Source organism: Bos javanicus, chromosome 3, assembly GCF_032452875.1.
Source record: "Bos javanicus breed banteng chromosome 3, ARS-OSU_banteng_1.0, whole genome shotgun sequence".
NCBI classification, from domain to species: domain Eukaryota; kingdom Metazoa; phylum Chordata; class Mammalia; order Artiodactyla; family Bovidae; genus Bos; species Bos javanicus.
The window spans coordinates 20,720,310-20,735,134 of NC_083870.1; the positions used below are offsets into that span (position 1 = coordinate 20,720,310).

At 41.3% G+C, this 14,825-nt stretch overlaps 1 protein-coding gene and 1 non-coding gene across 2 annotated transcripts in view; one reads left to right on the top strand and one right to left on the bottom strand.

Annotated features, from left to right (window-relative positions):
* Positions 1-4,707: 4,707 nt before the first annotated feature.
* Positions 4,708-4,780, bottom strand: TRNAW-CCA (transfer RNA tryptophan (anticodon CCA)). The gene has a single exon. It is a non-coding gene; the product is annotated as a tRNA-Trp (tRNA).
* Positions 4,781-5,677: 897 nt separating this feature from the next.
* OTUD7B (OTU deubiquitinase 7B) overlaps positions 5,678-14,825 on the top strand; it is a 59,692-nt gene continuing 50,544 nt past the window's right edge. The window contains exon 1 of the mRNA XM_061408104.1: positions 5,678-5,758. The gene's annotated coding sequence lies outside the window, so the exon portion shown is untranslated. The remainder of the gene's footprint in view (positions 5,759-14,825) is intronic.

The window sequence follows — 14,825 nt, forward strand, 5'->3', positions numbered from 1 at the left end:
TATTGCAAATTCTTAACCACTGAACCACCAGGGAAGCCCACTCCTAGGGTCTTAAATTAATTGACTAAATAGTTGACAGATGAGCAAATGCTTATGAAGACTAACAGTTCAAGGCAATTATTGGATTCCAATTGACCGGTGTTGACTGGTGAAGACATTTATAGTTTAAGATTTTATAGAATGTCTTTAAAAGGGCATGATACAGGTTAAGCCTTGAACTCCAGTGAGAAAACTTATAGACAGAGGAGAGGAAGGTGGGTAGTAGCGTCGTAGAGCGCTCTTACTGGCTTGCTAGTTGGCTAGTTGGTTGCATGTCTCTCCCCAGGTCTGTGTTCAGTGACATCACATTAGCAGCATGAAATTAATCAGCAGGAATATTTATACCATGGAAATTCGTAAATGCTATAAATCAGGGCCTTTTCCATCTGGATAGCTGGTTGTTAATATTTACCACTGGTGGTAAAGAAAGCAGAACACAAATGGAGAGATGGAAGTTAACAAGCCACATTCTGGAGTTAGTACTAGACTGGGATCAGGTTATATAGGATCTTACAGAGCAGACTGAGGAACTCTGGCTTCATTTTATAGATACCGAGGAGTTGCTGATGGCTGTATTAGCTGAGATGCTTTTCATTGCAAGCAATAGAAAAACTAAGTTCAATGTGGCTTAAACAATAAGGAGGATGTATTCTTACATAATAAGAATTTCAAGGAGGATGGCTGAGGGTTGGCTAATTCAGCAGTTCATCCAAGACCCAGATTCTTTGCATTTTTTTGCTCTGCCATCCTTAGTATGTCACCTTGTCCTCCAAACAGAACAGCAGTTCCAAATCCAGCCACACTCAGCAGAAGAGAATCATTTCTTATTCCTCTTTGTCTCTTTGTAAGAGCAAGGAAGTCTAGTCGACTTCCTCAGATCTCACATTGGAGAGAATTTTATCATATTCCTAAGCCAGGCACTGGCAAGGGCAATGGAACCCCGTGATTGCTTTAGATCCATCAGTGTTTCACCTATCTCCCTCCCACTCAGTCCCCACCCTCCACTGGAGCCTATCTCCCTGAAGCCCATGGCCACACTGAGAAGGATGGCTGCTTAAACGTGATCAGGATTCTATAAGCAAAGAGAGAGAAGGGGATGGACACTGGTTAAGTGGCCAACATGTTGCTACAGCTTTTGAAAAGAAAGGAAAATAGCAATGAAATATTTTAGGAAGCATAATCTAGCAAAGGTATGCTAGCAGATAGAAGGCCTGGAAATAGACCCAGTTATATATATGTATGTATGTATATATATATAAAAGTTATTCTAAGTCTAGATGTGACCCTAGTATAAATAGAGTCTGATATTTGCTACCAAAGCAATGGGTCTCAGCTATCAGTTTCTTCATTCATTCATTCACTCACTAGATATCTAATGAATGACTGCCATGGGTAAAGCAGTATGCCAGGTACTATAATTAAAAAACGGTGAACATTTGCAATCTAATGAATGGAAAAAATGTAAATTTATAATTTAATTAAGTGTTATGAAGAAACCCAAGATTTTTTTCTATTTTTTTAAATTGAGGTAAGGTTCACACTATGAAATGTGCAGATCTTCAGTACACAATTTGACATACATGTGTAACAGCTATCACTGTCAAGATACAGAACATGTCTATCACCTCAAAAATTTCCCTTGTGCCCCCTTTCTATTCAATCCCTACCTCCACCAATGTGCAACTATAGCTCTGAATTTCATATAAATGGCTTCTTTTTCCTCAACAAATGATTTTGAGATTTATCCATTTGGTTGTGTTTAAATGGCGTTCATTTTTAAAGACTGTATTCCATTTTTTGACTAGTGTATTTGTCATTTTTCCATTGGTAGACATCTGAAATGTTTCCAGTTTGGACCTGTTACGAATAATGCTATTGTGAATATTTACATAAAAGCTTTTTGTGAACATGTTTTCATTTCTATTGGGTAAATATCTAGGAGTGGAATTGCTTGGTCATTTGTTTCCCTGGTGGCTCAGTGGTAAAGAATCTGCCTGTAATGCAGGTACACATGGGTTTGACACCTAGTTTGGGAAGACCCCCTGGAGAAGGAAAGGGCAACCTACTCCAGTATTCTTGCCTGGGAAATCCCATGGACAGAGGAGCATGGTGGGCTATACTCCATGGGGTCACAAGAGTTGGACACGATTTAGTGACTAAACCAACAGTCACTGCAGGGTAGGAAAACATTTCACTTCATAAGAACCGTGGATATTTTTTAAAAATATAGATTCATGGTCCTCAGTCCCAAGAATTCTGAGTTAGTCCTCTGAGGTTCCCAGGCACAAACAATATATAGTTTTTAAAACTCCACATAACCACTGGCTAAATTATAGTGATAGTAGTGAAAAGGAAGTTATTTTGGTTTGGTTTTCTTTTCTACCACAAAACCATATAAATGCAAACAATTGCTGTTTTTTTTTTTCCTGGTTAGCTGCAAAATAGCTTTCTCTGAACATTTCCCTCTAGTCTATCCATTAGCCCCAGTGTTGAAATAATCTCTCCTTTTAGTTCCTCTGCAGAAAAGGCAATGCTCTTTTTTCCTGTTCCTGCATAAAGTGAAGTGAAAGCTCTGGGAACTCCTCGGAGCAGCCCTTAGAATCACTAAAATGAGTAAACAGAAACAAGCCTTTAGGGAGGAAAAGAACTTTGTACTGAATGGCAGATAAGGGTGTGTGGCCCTGGGTACACAGGTAGGGCCTTCTCTGCTTTTTTTTTTACTTTCTTTCCTTACTATTCTGTCAGAAAAAATAACCACCTGTGTTCTGGCTGCTGACAATGACACGGGACAGCTGCTTCGGAGAGTTTAGCATAGTGACAGCCTGAGTGACCACGAATCACTACAAAAGAGGTCCCCTGATCCTAGGCAGAGAAACTGACACGTAGGAATAGGGAGTCACTTAATGGATCAGGGGCTGGCTGAGCTGGGACCAGAACCCAGGTGGCCTGGCTCCCAGCCCAGCTGACCACACTGCTACCCACACAGCCTGGGCTAACCCAAAACAAACAGTCCATTGAGCAACTGCACAAACAACAGTGAGTGATGGATGGTCAGAGCAAGAAACAGGCACAAAGCAACTGCAACTCCATCACTTCCTGGCCCCTAAATTTCCAGACAAGCCTGTAAAGTATGGTCACTTAAATGAGTTTGACCAGCAACTTGGCCCAGCTTTCAAGTTTGGAAACTTTTCATAGTCACTGCCCAAAGTAAAATTCGGCCTTGTACTGAGGGTGGAGCGTGCCTTTGAACCTCATACTTGGTCCTAATAAGTCTGTAGTACTGGAGTCAAGACTAGAAAGACGTAGTTAACAGATGGGCATAACCTGGTCCTGGGAGGGCCTTAGTGAAACAAGACAGCTTTAGATTTTTGAGACTCCTCATCTGTGGATCTTTCCTCCTACTTCAGATCTAGCTGGCAAAGGGAGTGGCTGTGACCTTAGTTTGGTCCCAGGCTCAAAATCTTCAACTCTAAACCCAGGGTATTACCAGGAGATATAGCTGTCTAGGAAGTTTCCTGTTTCAAGTGTCAATTTTCTGGTCTTGAGTTGGATAATTCTCAAGTGTCTATGCTCCTCTCCTTCCCTTTAGAATCTGAGGACCTCAGAAAGTAGTCAGGGGATAGAAAAGTCGACTGTTTGTTTTTAAATAGGCCTAAAGTCTATTCTAAAGGAAATCAGTCCTGGGTGTTCTTTGGAAGGAATGATGCTAAAGCTGAAACTCCAGTACTTTGGCCACCTCATGCGAAGAGTTGACTCATTGGAAAAGACTCTGATACTGGGAGGGATTGGGGGCAGGAGGAAAAGGGGGCAACAGAGGATGAGATGGCTGGATGGCATCATTGACTTGATGGACGTGAGTGTGAGAGAACTCCGGGAGATGGTGATGAACAGGGAGGCCTGGTGTGCTGCGATTCATGGGGTCGCAAAGAGTCTGACACGACTGAGCGACTGAACTGAACTGAACTGAAATGGGCACAGCATTTTGAAAATGCAAACCAGTTGCCACAATGTTAGGAATCTGAATTAAAATTCAGAATTTCTTTGGTCAGATTATAGCAGGGGGTGGCCCTATTTTGTGTTTGTCATAAAGAGGTTGTTATTAAATGGCTCTTCTTAAAACAGTCAACGTTTATCTAATATTTTATTCAATTAACAAATATGAAAAGTCTGCTCTGTGCCAGGCAAGGCTTATGGTTCTCATAGCCACAGGTCCTCCTACCTCACACAGCACTTAACCTGAGTTCTGCTTTATATAATACGGGCTTCTCTGGTGATTCAGATGGTAAAGAATCTGCCTGCAACGCGGTTCGATCCCTGGGTGGAGAAGATTCCCCTGGAGGAGGGAATGGCTACTCACTTGCCTGGAGCATTCCATGGACAGAGGGACCTGGTGAGCTAGTCCATGGCATTGCAAAGAGCTGGACATCACTGAGCAACTAACACTTTCACTTTATGTGTTTTACTAAAGTGTAAGGCCTTTGATGCCTGGAATTATGTCTTGTACATTTTTGTGATCCCAATATCAATGAGCACAATGCGTTGTACACAGTGAAGTGAAGTGAAGTGAAGTCGCTCAGTTGTGTCCGACTCTGCGGCTCCACCAGGCTTCTCAGTCCATGGGATTTTCCAGGCAAGAGTAGTGAGTTGCCATTTCCTGCTCCAGGGGATCTTCCTGACCCAGGGATCGAACCTGGGCCTCCCGCATTGGAGGCGGACGCTTTACCCACTGAGCCACCAGGGAAGCCCATACAGTACACAGTAGGGACTCAATATTTGTGAATGAACTATGCGATAGCATAGTTGTTGTTAAAAGGCGTTACCAAAAAAGCACAACGTAACTTGTTTTGATTGCGCTATCTAAAGTAGATATGTCAAGAGGGTATAATTGTTATGCAAGTAAACAAATATTGAGTGTTTATAGAGAAAAGCATGTTCACTACAGGAGTGAAGGAGAGAGAGTGCATAACTGGGTGGAGACTGATCTGGAAGAAGCGTTGTTAATTTTCCTCCGGTCAGTCCAGAATGATCGTGTAGCGTAACTAGAATTTCAGTCTTCTGGTTCTCTGAAAATTTTCATCTCTCTCACCTTTCTAGAACTACCCCGCCTCTTTCTGCTTCTTCCCAAAGGGCTGTGTCCAACTCACTACACCTTAAAGTCTCAAGAGTCCACCCAGTACCCATCTAACTCCGGCTCAAGAACTCTCCAGACCAGGGACTTTAGGAACACCCGCCAGGAAAACACGGGTTCAGGAGCGGGGCAAGCGCCAAACTGGTCGTAGCCTGGGGAGCGGCGCTCAGGGCGGGGCTGTTACGGGGCGGGGCCGGGCCGGGCCGGGCCGGGCGGGGCGGGGCGGGAGGAGGCTCGGGGGCCGCTTGAGTGTCACCACCAACCAGCTCCGGCCGGAAACTGGCGCTTGTTTCCGGCCGGACGGCCGAAAACCACCGATCCTGAACCAGCAGCCCGGAGTCCGAGTGGCGACCGAGTGTGGAGCAGGCAAAAAGCCACTGGGGAAGCCAGTCCAGATCAGTCCTGTCTGGCTCCAGCTCCTGATCCTGTGCGGAGCAGCAGCCGCGGTCTCAGTCTCAGCCAACGCCTCCGCCTCCATCGTCGACGGGGGAGGGGCCGGCCGGACCCCTGGGTCACAGCCGAGGAATGAGGAGAGGCAGCCGGGCCCCGCGCTCCGCCCCGGCCTAGGGCCTTGCCCCAGGAGCCGCGAGGGTAACGGAGCCCCCGCATTGTCACCCTCCCCCGTCTGTTCCCGCCCCTCCCGCCTCTTCAGACTCCCAAACTCTGACCCTCTGATCGCCACTGTCCCTCTTCTCCTTTCTGATTGTATTTCACCCGGAGCCGTGTCCTCTCGGCACCCGCTCCTCTCCCTGACTGTTCCTTGCTTGGTCCCAACCTTTCTCCCGTTACTCCTCCCTTTCACCTGAGTCCCACCTTCCCAGTCCCCCCTTCCCCGTTCGTGGCCTCCCTTAGCTGTGCTGGGCAGTTTGGACGGTTCTCCTTGTCAGCTAGACTTTCGGGGAGGGATGGTGGAATTTTAAGGTGGCTAGGAGTGCCGGCTACTACTCTCATAGTACGATAAAGTTCATTTTAAAGTCTCAAAATGAGCAGAAACCAAACTGTTCTGCCATATCGATAGTTAAACTGAGGTGCGTCCAGTAATGGAGGAAGGGAGCGAATAAGAAGTGTGTATATGAGAAAGAGAGTGATAGAAAGATAGATTGATTCTATGGCAGGCTTATGAACTTTGGGGAAAAAAAAAGTTGCCATGAGCCGATGGAAACTTTAGAAGCTGATGATGAGTAAGCCGGGGGCTGCGTGATCTCACTCCTCTTCTCATAATTACTAGGTTAACGGTGTGGCTCCGGTCGGGATGGAATGGGATTTGTTTACTGGGCCGGCGTATTTTTAGCTTGTCAGCTCACAAGGACCAGCGCTCTGAGTCTCTCTCTCCCCCTCTCTGTCTCTCTTCCTCTCTCTTTTTCTCACCCTTCTCTACCTCTGTGTTTAGTCTCTGGAACCTAGGTGGCTTCTCTGGGCACAATAAATATAAAAATTAAACTAAAATAGGTTTTATATAAGAGATTCTCCCCAACTCTTTAGGGAGTTTTCGTGAATGCAAAGGCAAAAATTAGTTGACTTGTAATTCATATATGTATAAAATACTTTCTATAAAATCAGAAACAGGTAATTGTTTAGTCTTTGACTTATCGTACTGTATATTTAGATGTTAGAGGACGCTGGAACCCTTTGTCTTTCAACCTATTTCTCAAGTGAAAAAGGACAGAGGGAAGAAGTAGTAGGAAGGTGGGTCCATAAGGGTAGCTAGTCTTAAATCTTTTAAAAACATTTTCTATACTACTTAACTTTAAAAGAGAGAAAATTTCCTTCCTAATAAATGAGGTTGCATTCTTGATGGAGAAGACAGTAGGGACTTATGCTGGGTGGCTAGGGAGAATCAGACTTGTAATTAAACATTTGCTGTGCATAATTTACAAATGAATACATTATGGGCAAACAATTATACTCTTTGTCCTCATTGTTTTTCCCAGCCTTTCTTTTAAAGGTTAATAACCAACCTGCTGTGCTAGTCTATTGATATTTTGAAGGCTGGACAGGACTGTAAAATAAATTGATGTTGTTCACGGGGAAGCCGAATACCAGTCTGTTCTAATTTCCACTAGCTACTCGGCATGCCTCGGAGCACCTCCCTAAGTTGGTGGCCAGTTACTTTGTACTTAGAGATTACAAATGAATACACATATTAGGTCATGCCAGGAGTAATTGAGAAGTTAAACGTACTGAAAAGATTTTCCAAAACTGAAATAGATTATTTTTCGATTTTTTCTGTTGTGGATTATCAGTACCTTTCTACCGATAATCATCCATTAACATGAATGAATAATTTAGAATTGAACAGATACCCACTTTGGACAGTATGCATTGAAGCAGAAAGGAAAGAAGGAAAATAGTTTTCAAACTACTGTCATTTTTGTTGTTGTTTTTGCCTACTTTGACTTATCCCTTTCATTTAATGCCAAAGACTTCCTTGTGAAAAAAAAGTAAACCTTTGCCAAAGAAAGGTCTGTATACTGACTTGTATAAGGCAGGCTGACCAGTAATGGATGTTAATTATTGGTTGGACTTTGATGTAGTTATGTTGCCAGTAACTTGGAAATTTTCCTGATGCTTTTTTCCCTTAATCTCTTTCTTTGGGGCTCCTATTGAAAATGATTTAATTTGGACGGTACTATCTAATTTTTCAAAATTACACACACTGTTCCAGAGTCTGTTGACTACCAATAATTGTTTTAATTTGTGAGTTAGTTGGTGCCATTATTAGTGATGATATCTGGCAAATTCAGCTTATATCTGTATTTAGCAACTTGCCCTAGTTGAACTACCTGTATTATTCCCAGGGTTGGGGTTAGGGGTGGAGATTGAAGGGGTGAATAAAATCCTATAAGTGTAGGGCAACCCAATAGCCCATCACTGTTTTTAGTTGTCAGAGGCTTTGTTTGGAATTTTGAGTTTCAATATACGTTACTAAGTGAATTATGATGGAATAACTCAGTATTAAAAATAAGTTTTCAGATTGTTATGGGGCCATTTGTTAAAGTTTTAGAGCTCCTGAATGTCTCAAGCATGCTAAGTATGCTGGAAGAGGACATTGTAAGGGAGCACTTTTTCTCCTTACCCCAGACACCCATCCCATCAGGGAAAAAATCCTGAAACAATGCTTTGAAGTGTGACTTCAGCAGTATCTTTCCTATGCAAGCTTAGGAGCTGTGGAATGGCAGCCTGGAATCCACTCAGCAGCCCCTGATAAGTGAGATAATTAAAATCTGTGTAACTAGAATATAGATGGTGTAACTAGAATATAGGTGCAGAACAGTTTTTTCATGAATGCCTGAAATTAGTTGATTTTTCAGTATGATACAAGAAGGAAGTTGATTTTTTTTAAAGTAATAAATCCTTACTGAATAATGATTGAACACTCCTGTGGATAAGACAGTCTCCAAGCTCCAGTGACAGGCTTTGGGGAGATAAGAAAGATGTAAAAAACAGATGTTCTTGCCCTTGGGAGCAGGGTGATGTTGGGGAAGGCAGTACATAAATGAGAAAGCAGACTGTTATTATAAGATTTAACATTTAGGAAAAAGCATGTAAACAAAACCACGTTTAATGTGCTACAAATGGGATACGTGAAGACAAATGAGGTAAATTAGAGAAGATTTGAATCAGGAAAATTTGAAATGGACTTGGGAGGTTATGGATTAGAGTCATAATGATGCGTGGTGTATGGAGTTAGGTGGATCTTGGTTCAAATCGTGGCTCTACTGTGACCTTGGACAGTTTACTTCTCCATCTTTATTTATATAATATATGTGAGTAAGTAAGTGAAATAGTTATTTTGTGTTGGGAGTAAAAGGAAATAGATCTTCTGGGCAGAAAGTATAGAATGTACAGTGTGCAGTTATGGTATGAATGACTAAGTTGTGTTTGTGGGGAGAATAAATAAGAATGACTAGAGAAAATGTGGGTTGCTCAAGTCATGGGTAGAGCAGGCAAGAGGGTGGAGGGGACTCAGAGGCCAGACTCTGTTGGGTGTTGATGAAAGGGTCAATAGAGTCATTGTAGGTCCTTGAACAAAGGATGGATTTAGTGAGAAGTAGTGAGCCCTCTGGTCCAGGAACTCAGGGACAAGGAGGCAAGCGCCAATGCACTGTGACTCCTTCTTTTCTGGAATATCCAGGCCTAAAGAGATCAGCCAGGAGATGTAAGATTCCTTGTAGAAGTCTTTGTATTCACACACCTTACTCACTCTATTGAACTCTGCTTGTTACTGTCTCACATTGTACCAGCCTGTGAGGCAGTCGTGCGTCTATGGTTGGATTCTCTTCAAGCTTATGGTAAGGACAGTGTTGTGTTTCAAGTGCATTTGACTTTCAGTTATCTCTGCTATTGTAGGGAGCACTAGTTTAGGTAATTCAGAGCTTAAGAAATTTCTTGTTTTAAAAATCATACTTATTTTAGTGTTTGGGGATCATACTGATGGAATGAATTTGCATTTCTATTTCTAAACCTGAATTACCTGATAGGAAAATATACTGATAGTCAAGAACCATCAATCTTGAATTAAAAATTTTGCTTCAGAAATCCATAAAATGAACAGTCCATATGAGGATAATTAAGACTGGGCTACACTGAGTCTGTTAATGAAGACCGATTTCTTTTCAAATATCTGTGTGGGTCCAATGTGGCCTCTCAGCTGTCTGCTTTATTCCTAAGAGCGATTGGTAGAAGATGCCTATGTTGCATTCTGAATAAGTCTTTACTCACAATATCTGGAGAAGTCCTGTTGTATCAGACTGCATTGTTGAAGATTAAGCTGGCCTTTTCAAAGGATTTGAGCTTTGTATAGGCTCTGCCGGTATTAGCTCCTTTGAAAATCTATTAGATTTTTCCCTCCTGAAGTAAACTTGTTGAAAATATGGCCAATTTAAGAAAAAAAGAGAAAAAGGAAGGCGACATGTCCATGCTTAAGAAGTAAACCAAAAAAAAAAAAAAAAATCACACAGCTGTTCTTCCATCTTTGTTCTTTCATTTGACTTGTTTTCCTTCATCCTTGCCTACCCCAGCCTTCTCATAATCATTACCAAACTATGTGCTTGTGATGTCATGGGCAGAGGATTATTATTTACCACTGAAGTCAGGAGATTGTATTTCTAAGCTAAAATTCAGAGGTGGAAAAATCAGGCATTTTCATTTATGCAGTTTAGTTCAGGATTATTTGTAACTGTTTTTTAGAATTATGTCTTATACCTTAGACTATAAGAAATAGTTTTGCTTAGGAGAGACCACTAAACTATTATTTTTTGTGACTTGCTGTGAATTTGGTTCTATTAGGTGGTATGAAGGATCAGAAAAAATGACAGTTTTGTGCCCTTGAGGAATTTACAGTCCAGTTGGGAGTAAGGGGAATAGGAAGAGGTGAATACCTACTGAGCCTCTTTATGCCAGAGAAAATTTTAAAATATGAAAGTATATTACCAATTGGATAATACAGATCTCAAACCATAAGTATTTGGGGAGAAGAATACTCAGGTAATTATGAGTGATTTCACAGAGGAATTGTAGTTTACTCCAGATCTTTAGAAAATTGTATTAGGTGCAGGAAATGAAGATGAAGCAAATAACAAAAAAATTATTTCATTTTGGAGCTTGGAGAGATCAAGCAAAAACTTGGAAACAGGAATGTACTTGGGGTGTTCTTGGGGTGGTAATGAGACTGACCTGAGTTGCAGTGAATAGTCATAAAACAAAGATGGTTAGGTTGATTTGGAGCTGTGTTTATAGAGGGTCTTAAAAGTCAGGCTTATGAGTTTAGATTTTAAATAATGGAAAACAGCTAACCACTGAGAATTTTTTATAGGATCATAATATGATGATAACAGAAAATTTGGCTTGGAGGGAAGGGAGGTGAGCACCTGGGGTGTATGAGGTGATGAGATCTGAACTAGGGTTGTGGAGGGGAAAGAGTGAAAAAAAGATTGTGAAGGGAAAATTGAAATCAGTGAGGACTGGATGTGGAAGATGAAGGAGAGTGATCCGTCAAACGTGACTATGGCGTTTTAAGCCTGGGTTTCTGAGACATTGACTGGAGTAAAGAAGTTGGGGAGGTTTCCTCATTTCTTAGGGAAATATGATGAGCTCAATTGGAAACGTTTTGAACTTAAAAAGTGGCAATGAAATGTCCAAATGAAAGCTGTTCCAGTTGTTAGAGATGAGCCTTAGCTTGTGGAGAGGTGGGGGTAAATAATGCTTGAAAGTGTGGTTTTGGAGTTCATTAACATTGCTGTGATAGCTGTAGCCAAGAAAATGAATAAGCTCTCTGAAGACTAGAGTTTAGGGAAAGAGCAGAAGGCCACAGATTGTGGTACCGATAAGCACTACTGTTCTCTATTCTTCAGGCCATCTTAATCGAGTTTTTCCTTCTCCTTTCATCTTTTCCATTCCTGTCTTCCCTATTCCATCAGTCCTTTGAATGTGTCTTACCTTGTGAGCACTGTCTTAGGCACTGAGGAAACAGGTAAGTCAGACAAGTTCTCTGCCTACAGGGAGTTCGTGGGTCTAGTGGAAGACAGATGTGTCAATATATAGATGAAGTGAAGTGTGATTGATGTTGTGATAAAGGTATGTAGGGGGCAGTTCTGCCTTGGACGTTCAGAGGGTTGGAAAGTGCCTCCCAGAGGAGATGATATTTGAGCTGAGTCTTGAAAGATGAGTTAAGGATGTACCCTACAGATTAGAGAGAGAAGTACACTCAAGGCTGAGAAAACAGCATGAATAAATGCTTAAAGGAACGAAACAGCCAGACTTCTTCAGGTAACTTTTAAGTAGTTATTAATATTATAGTTGGAGGACAGGGTTGGAGGTCAGGGATGAGGCTGGAGAATTAGGTAAGGCTGATCATGGACAGTTTTATCTTGTGCTGCATGAAATGATAAGCCATTTAAGGGTTTTTAAACATTAAGTGATAAAGTTTCATGTTCTAGAAAGATTATTTTGTCAGTGGTATAGAGAGAGTAGATTGGAGAGGAACAGAGCAAAAGACTTTTGAAATAACTTACTAATACATTTTTTGTTGAGTGATCATGTTTGTAGAAATAGAATCAGAGAACAAGAGGGACTATTCCCCTTTCTTAGTCTCCCTCATTGATTTTCAGATGGAATACCTGAGATTTACTCCGGATCACAGAAGTAGTGAAGTGATGGCTTAGTCTGAAATTCAGTATTCATGGCTGTAATGTAGTGGGTGACTAATAAATATTAGCTCACCTCTCTAATTCCCTCACAAGTCCTGTTGCAGTGTTTGTTCCATTCTGCCACTCTGCATTGTGCTTGAAGACAGAAGGACTTCTGTCATTTCATTCCATCGTCCTTTATTCTAGTCGAGAGTGAGCAGTGGTATCTTCCCGGGTCTGACAGGAATATCTGCCCTAAGAGTGCCATGGGGATTTGGGGCTTTGGCCTGGGGCAGTTGGACGCCCTGGAGCGGAGTGACTAGGATGTTAGAATTCTTCAGTGATTCAAGTGATTCAGATGTGGAGGGATGTCAAGGTATTTGTTTTATTGTGTGTGCAGATGTATTCATCTCTCCTACTAAGTTCCCTTCTAGTTTTCTTTTAAACTTAGTTTTAAGCTGTATCAGTGAAACTTTGGTAAAAGAAATAAGTTATGATAAATTGGGTACCAGCAAAAAGTATATCTAAAAAAAAAAGATTTGTCATTATTCTTGGATTCTACCTCTTTCTTCCCCATGTTTTTAAAGTCATTGGGTTTTTGTGAAGGTAAATTGTTTGGGTTTAAAGTGCAATGTAAGAATTTGGATTTTGTGTTTTAAGTCTTTTTTTTGCTGGAGAAGAACAGAATAGGATAGAGGACATCTTAGCGGTCCTTAGGTTCCCCTGGGGAAAGCTGGAACATGAGGGGGATGTGGAAGGATGGATATCTTCCATTGACAAGCCTTCATCAAAACTGATTTATGAGTTCCTTACTCCTTCCTCTGGGCTCTGTCAACATCTTCTCTAGAGAAAGGCCTTGGATTGGAGACTGTCCACTTCAGCAGAGCTGCCAATTCTTAATTCTTTCTCAAGTGGGCAAGGGTACATTTTGTTTTTGTTTGTGAGTGTTTGGGGGAGGGGTGGAGAGAGAGGAGGCACAGAATAGCCACTCATAGTGAGTCTTTATCTGAATTCCTATGTAACTGGAAGTTTCCTTGGCTTTGTTTTAGGGGAGATGACTTGGTTACGCAGGCATTTAAGTTACGTGGGAAGGTGGTTCTCATTCCCTTCAGTTATCTGATCTAGGATGGCAATAAATACTTCTTTCTTGTCCATATTTGTCAGCCTCCGCCCACTGCCCCCCCCACCCCCCACTATGCTCTCAGTGCTTTTTGTGCACACTGGGTGAGGGATATGAAGGATCCTCTTCAGTCTAAAACGGAGCTTGTCAAGTGTTCTCTGGAAGTTTAGGGGAACCTAAACCAGCTCCTGATTACTCTTGTGTTAATGATTCCCCTATTCTTCCAGTCTCCGGGCCCTTTCTTAATTTAAACACTTTGAATAATAAGATATTTTAAATATTTTGGAAAGTTCAGGGGGAAAAACCCTGACATAATTTTGAGCCCACAACCCAGATTTAGTGGATATTAACATTTTGTCAGGTTTATTTTAGATTTCTTGCTGTTTTTAAGATATAAACTGTTAAGTATTAGATATAGCCAAAGTCCTACTCTGCATCCTTATCCCCTTCCTCTTTCCTGGGAAATGAATACTGGCCTAAATTGGTATGTATCATTGCATTTTATGTTTTATACTTTAAAAAAAATGTGTAATGTAGGCACAAGCAACATAGTTTTATTTTGAAATCATAAATAAAAATCAGAATCATACTGCAGGTATTTTTTGCAACCCTGTCTCTCAGTGCTGTTTTTCAGAACTATTTACATGTAGATCTAGTTCATTTAATCACCTGATCTTTAAGCCTGTTTCCTCCACTGCCCTCCCCACTTGTCTTGTGAAATAGTCTTACCATCAAAGTCCCAGTTTAAACCCTATCTTCCATGAAAACTTTCCTGATTTTTCTCCTCCTGCAGGCTGTAATCTTTCCTATTTCTAAAGCCGCCTATCATTTTATTGATGCTGATCTGGTCGTAGTTGTGTATTTTTGTATTTTAGTTTATTTATGCCCTTGGCTTGCCTCTTTTATACTGTGAGCTCCTTGAAAGGAGATAAGTAGTTTCTTTTATCTTTGTATCCCTCATATTTACTTGCCACAGTAACATAAACATATTAGGCATTTAGTCACTTAGTGACTAAATGGTTAATTAATGAATAAAACAATAAAAACAGTCCTCTGAGTTGGTGAGCTGTGTAATTATGAGCAATATAATGTGGTCTTTATGAAAAATAAAGCTTATAAAGAAACATCCAGCACTGTAAATTATATAAAAATGTACATAAATGTTGAGTGCATTTAAGACTGACTTCCTATAGAAGATGAGAGCAAACATTCCTGAGAAATGAAATGAAAATTGATTGGTGATATCATCCCAATGAGGAAACTCCTGGGAATTGATCCTGATGGCATTTGAGGCAGTATACTTCTGTGGCCAGACTCATTTCACTAGCTATCAAATTCTGCTATTGTCATCAAGGCCTTGACACCTTCCCTGGAGATTTACATTGGTGGTGAGAAAAAGCAGCCTATCTGT